The sequence below is a fragment of the Scylla paramamosain genome, chromosome 7 (assembly GCF_035594125.1).
Source record: "Scylla paramamosain isolate STU-SP2022 chromosome 7, ASM3559412v1, whole genome shotgun sequence".
NCBI lineage: Eukaryota > Metazoa > Arthropoda > Malacostraca > Decapoda > Portunidae > Scylla > Scylla paramamosain.
In genome coordinates, this window is record NC_087157.1 from 19,215,516 (window position 1) to 19,221,551 (window position 6,036).

The window sequence follows — 6,036 nt, forward strand, 5'->3', positions numbered from 1 at the left end:
GGGAGCATGGGAGGTGAGTGTGCAGCACCTCCCTACACTTCCCAGTCTCCCAGTTTGACCTGACTCATCCTGGCAACTTCAAAGAACAACTCCAAATGTACAGACCAACAGTACCTCCTACTCTGTGTCCCACTCTGACCCTGATCCATACATCCCTACATCCTACCCTGTCCTGGCTAGGTGAGTGCGTAGCACTTCCCTACCACCTGCCTTACTGACCCTGGCAACCATAAAAACAACCAACCTGACTGACCTACAAATCTTACTGTAATCTGGCAACAGACCACCAAACTGACGGACTCTGGGGAGCATGGGAGGTGAGTGTGCAGCACCTCCCTACCCTTCCCAGTCTCCCAGTTTGACTTCCACCACCAATGTGACTCATCCTAACAACTCCAAATGTACAGACCACCTCAAGGTGAGTGCGTAGCACTTCCCTTGACTGAGTGGGCCTGACTGACTGACCCCCGCAACTCCAAAAACAACCAATCTGACAAATGTTCAAAATGTAACCTGGGAAGCATGGGAGGTGAGTGTGCAGCACCTTCCTACCCTTCCCTACCCTTCCCAGAATAAATGAAAAATAAAAAATAAATAAAAACAAAAATAAATAAAGTAAAAACAATAAATTCATACTCCCCCTCAATAAAATGACTGAGTCTGGCAATCAACAATAAATAATAAAAATAAAACAATACCAACCTGACTGACCCTGACAACCCCAAAGACCACCACCCCACCTGGGAAGCACGGGAGGTGAGTGTGCAGCACCTCCCTACCCTCCCCAGCCTCCTAGTTTGACTTTGACCACCAATCTGACTCATCCTAGCAACTCTGACTGTACCGACCACCACCAGTACTCCCCACCCTGGCAACTGATCCTGGCAAGGTGAGTGCGTAGCACTTCCCGTGACTCCTCCTGGCAGCTCCAAAGACCCACCATCCTGACCGCCCCTGGGAAGCACGGGAGGTGAGTGTGCAGCACCTCCCTACACTTCCCAGTCTCCCAGTTTGACTTTGACCACCAATGTGACTCATCCTACCAACTCCAAATGCACACACCACCACCACCACCACCCCTCTGATCTTGGCAAGGTGAGTACGTAGCACTACCCTTGACTGACTGGGCCTGACTGACTGACCACGGCAACTCCAAAAACAACCAACCTGACTGATGTTACAATAATGTAACCTGGGGAACACCAACCTGACTTGAATTATGACTGGGGAGCAAGGGAGGTGAGTGTGCAGTACTCCTACTATCCCCACTCTGAATACCCTATCACCAACCAATTCAGACCACCAAACTGTCTTAGAAGAACAAGAACAGGAAGCAACGCCATCAGAGGAAGAAGAAGCAGCAGCAGCAGCATTACCGCCATCAGAGGAAGAAAACAAGAAAAAGAATCGAAGAAAAAGAATTACCACCACTGTTATCGGAGGAAGAAACAGCAGCGTCACCGCCATCAGAGGAAGAAACATATATATGTAAACTACGACTGGTCAAACTTTCTGTGGCACCAGGCTAAGTTCGACCTGTGATGGGCTGTGTTTAGAGAGGGAAAAAAAGTTCCAGGGGTTCATGAAAGGAAAGTACACTAACAGGGGACTGACTGTGAAAGTGCCAGGCAAGGCTGCTGCTTCAGACATCCACACTTCAACTTCAACTATGCATGCGAGAATGTTGCTGTATTTTTCCTCCTATTCCTCCTTCTTTCTTCTGCAGAAGACTGTCTTATTACTCCGTCCACATGCGGCAATTCTTGTATAAGACTTGCAAACTTGTGTCCACTCATCCCAACTATCCTGGAATTTATCTAATCTTCTAAAGGTCTGGCATCACGTGTGTCAAGAGATTTATGTCTATTTTATTTATTTATTTTTTTTTTTTTATTTATGGTGGTGGTGGTGGTGGTGGTGAAGGTGTAAATCTAGAATGAGAGTGAGCGTCTTTGTGTTTCCTCCACCGGGACGAAGAAAGAGAACAGGGATTCCTCATACTGCAGGAATTGCCTTTATTTCCAGAAAGAAATGAAAAGTAAAGAAAAATTGTTATTTGCTAGTTTTATCAAACTTTCTCTGGCACCAGGCTAAGTTTGACCTGTGATGGGCTGTGTTTAGAGATATCGCATTTTTTCACACTTGAGAGTATATTTCACTCTTATAATGAACGTATAAACTACAGCAGGAAACCAAAATAATGCCAAAAATGGAAGCATGGATGCCAAATGTATAAAGAAATTAATAGCTTTAAATACTGAAGGAAAGAAGGTAATTGTCTTTCTTGCTACACATTTATATTTACCAAGTGAAGACAGACGTAGGTTGAAAACCAGCCCGGGAAGGAATGTCTGGCACGTGGCGCTCCTCAAGGCGTCTTGCCTCGCCGGCACAACAATACATAAAGGACTGAGATGTGAATTAACACTGAAAGAACACTGGCCGGTGAGGTGCTCCTGCAGGGCCGAGGTGGACAGGTGTTTGTCCAGGATGCCTCGTATTACTTCTCACCGCGTGTTTTATCTGTTGGAGATTATTACACTAAATATGCTGCTGCTGTTGCTGCTGCTGCTGCTGCTGCTGTTGCCGTCGCTGATCTTGCTGCTCTTGTTGGTACTGCTGCTTTTACTTCCTTCAACAATAACAACAACAACAGGAGCAACTGCTTCTGCTACTGCTATTACTACTACTACTACTACTACTACTACTACTACTACTACTAGTACTACTACTACTACTACTACTATTACTACTTTTATTGCTGGTATTAATACCTACTACTACTACTACTACTACTACTTCTGCTGCTGCTGCTGCTGCTGCTGCTGCTGCTGCTGCTGCCGCTGTTGCTGTTGCTAATGTTGTTGTTGCTGCTGCTGTTACTGCTGCTGCTGGTGCTGCTGCTGGTGCTGCTGCGGCTACTGCAGCTGTTGCTGCAGCTGCTGCTGCTGCTGCTGCTGCTGGTGCTAAACTTAACAAAAGTGACCACTGCTGTTTTTGCCGTGGTGCGTGCTGTGCCTCTAATCGTCGTCGTCCTCGTTCTCATCGTCGTCGTCGTAACAGTAGCATCGTCTGTCAGAGTAAAAAGACAGGCTAAAAGAATACCAGAGGTCACAGAGAACTGGAAGGGGAAAAGCAGCACATTAATTATTACCTGTGGAGAACAAAACAAAATATTCTGGATACATGACAGAACTTCAGCATTTCTTTAATTAACGTGTGTGTGTGTGTGTGTGTGTGTGTGTGTGTGTGTGTGTGTGTGTGTGTGTGTGTGTGTGTGTGTGTGTGTGTGTGTGTGTGTGTGTGTGTGTACAGCGAGAGAGAGTTACATAAAGTTACGTACAAATACAGGCCACAACAAACCTTGCGGTTCTCACGAGATGACCTGTCCTAGGGCTACTAAGGTGATAGTAGACGAAAAGGACAGCAAAGCAGAAGACTCTCTCCCCACCCTCCACTCCCTCCGGCATAAGCCGTACAGGAAACAGATCTGAAGTAAATACCTTGCTGGGTTAGAGAAGGAAAACCCAAAAGAAAATTTATAGGAAAGAATGAAAATAGATGAAATGAGGTGTACCTATTTCCTGAAGGCAAGGAGTTTTAATCTGTAACAAACAAACACTGTTACCCGCGGATTTGAGCTAAAATATTTATCAAGATGGCGTTTCAAATTCAATACGGTATTGCCAAAAAAAAAAAAACATTCACCAGTATTCGCCCTGCCAGAAATTAAACATATGTATTGCGCTTCCTTTGACTGCAGTTCAAGCTGGTGGCGGCGACGTGCTAGTGCTGGTGGTGGTGGTGGTAGTGGTGGTGGTGGTGGCAATTGTTGTGGCTTGGGAGTTAACTAATTTAATTTCGTTTTCATTTATATATATATATATATATATATATATATATATATATATATATATATATATATATATATATATATATATATATATATATATATATATATATATATATATATATATATAAATAGTTTTTGTTTCCGATCTCTCTCTCTCTCTCTCTCTCTCTCTCTGTACCTGCCTTGGACAGTAAGCAATTAGTTGTTCTAGTGGCAGTGTTCCTGAAATAGAAATACTGAAAAGCACACTCCATCTTTTAATACCCAATTAGCGTGGCTTCCTGATGGGAGGTACGGTAGAGCACGCTTTCGTTTGTAAGCCAAGGGAAAGTAAGCGTCTTTCCTCCTCAGACCCTCACTAGCGCCAGGATTAGCTGTGTGCCGGGGAGTGCTGGTGAGCCGTGAGTAATGTTCACTCTTAGATACACGTGCAATGTAATGTATCTCCCTGTCATTATTTTTGTTTATTATTTATTATTATTTATTATGATTACTATATTGATACTTGTTTTTGTCTTTTTCCTTCCTTCCTTCCTTCCTTCCTTCCTTCTTTCCTTCCTTCCTTCCTTCCTTCTTTCCTTCCTTCCTTCCTTCCTTCCTTCCTGACTGCCTGCCTGCCTGCTGTCACCCTTGTATTCCTGTTTTTCATTTTATCCTTCCTTTTCTCTGCAATATATATATATATATATATATATATATATATATATATATATATATATATATATATATATATATATATATATATATATATATATATATATATATATATATATATATATATATATATATATATATATATATCTCTCTCTCTCTCTCTCTCTCTCTCTCTCTCTCTCTCTCTCTCTCTCTCTCTCTCTCTCTCTCTCTCTCTCTCTCTCGGGAGTTCGTTGATGAATTGGCATGTTCTCATGACTCTCTACCAGTATTTATTGGTGTTTCATCTTTTTCTATCCTGCATGAGTCTGCTCCCGGGAATTAGGTATGGTAGTTGTACGGTGATAAATAATATTTCAGTGCGACCTTTGCAATATTTTCCTATATCTATGAAAGCTTTCGTTACTGTGGAGTGTAGCTCGAATATTCTTATTTTTTTTATATAAATATTTTCGTTATATTTGTCAAGCACATTTTTGTTTATGCGCTAAGAAAGAAAGTGACCATTTAAATCCCGAAGTTTAATTTCATTTGTATAAAGAAGTTTAAATTAGAGAGCGAAATGAAGCAGGACTCCTTAACGTGTGGGAAGTGCCTGCCAACCTACTATGGAGGGTGTGCTGCGTAAATCATGATTGTATAGGAGCGTGATGTAACCTGTTCACACTGATACCACTTACAGACATGCCTTCAGGTACCTTGGTATTTCGTAGTAGTGGTTTAAATAATGTTTTGACTTGTTTAGATAATTATCATAGAGAGAGAGAGAGAGAGAGAGAGAGAGAGAGAGAGAGAGAGAGAGAGAGAGAGAGAGAGAGAGAGAGAGAGAGAGAGAGAGAGAGGACAGGTAGGCAGGAAGGCAGACGGTCAAACAGACAGGCAGGGAGGCAAGCAAGCAAGCAAGCAAGCAAGCAAGCAAGCAAAGAGGCAGAAAGACTAACTTGCGGGGAAAGAGGTGGATGGACATACAAAAAAGAAAGAAAGAAAGCAGGCAGACAGACAGGGTGACAGGGAAATAGTCAGACTAACTTGAAGAGGATAGGCAGGCAAAGAAGCAGGCAGACAGGCAGGCAGGCAAAAATAGAAGGCAAGGAAGCAGACAGACAGACAGACAAATAGACAGAGGGACAGATGGATGTGCGGGCAGGCACAGACATGGACAAAGTAGTTTTAAATAGCGGCAGAAACTGGAATATTTCATTACAATGAATATATTTTCACAATTTTTTTGTAAAATACTTTAATAAATAGTTTACCGTGCCCTGCAGTGAGTACTTAACCAAAAGTCTAACTGAATTAGTCAGTGGGATATTAATACAGCATAATGTTTGCACAATATAAACGTATGCCTCTTCCGTCACTCGTATATTCTTTCGTGATAACAATTACTGTAAGCGAAGAAAATGCAAACATAGTGACCTAACTATATTTTTCTCTCATGGCCTCGTATTTACGGTATGCCATTTTTCGTGCACAATACGTAGTTGTCATTGATTTCCTAAAACTACTAAATATACCAGAAGACAGAC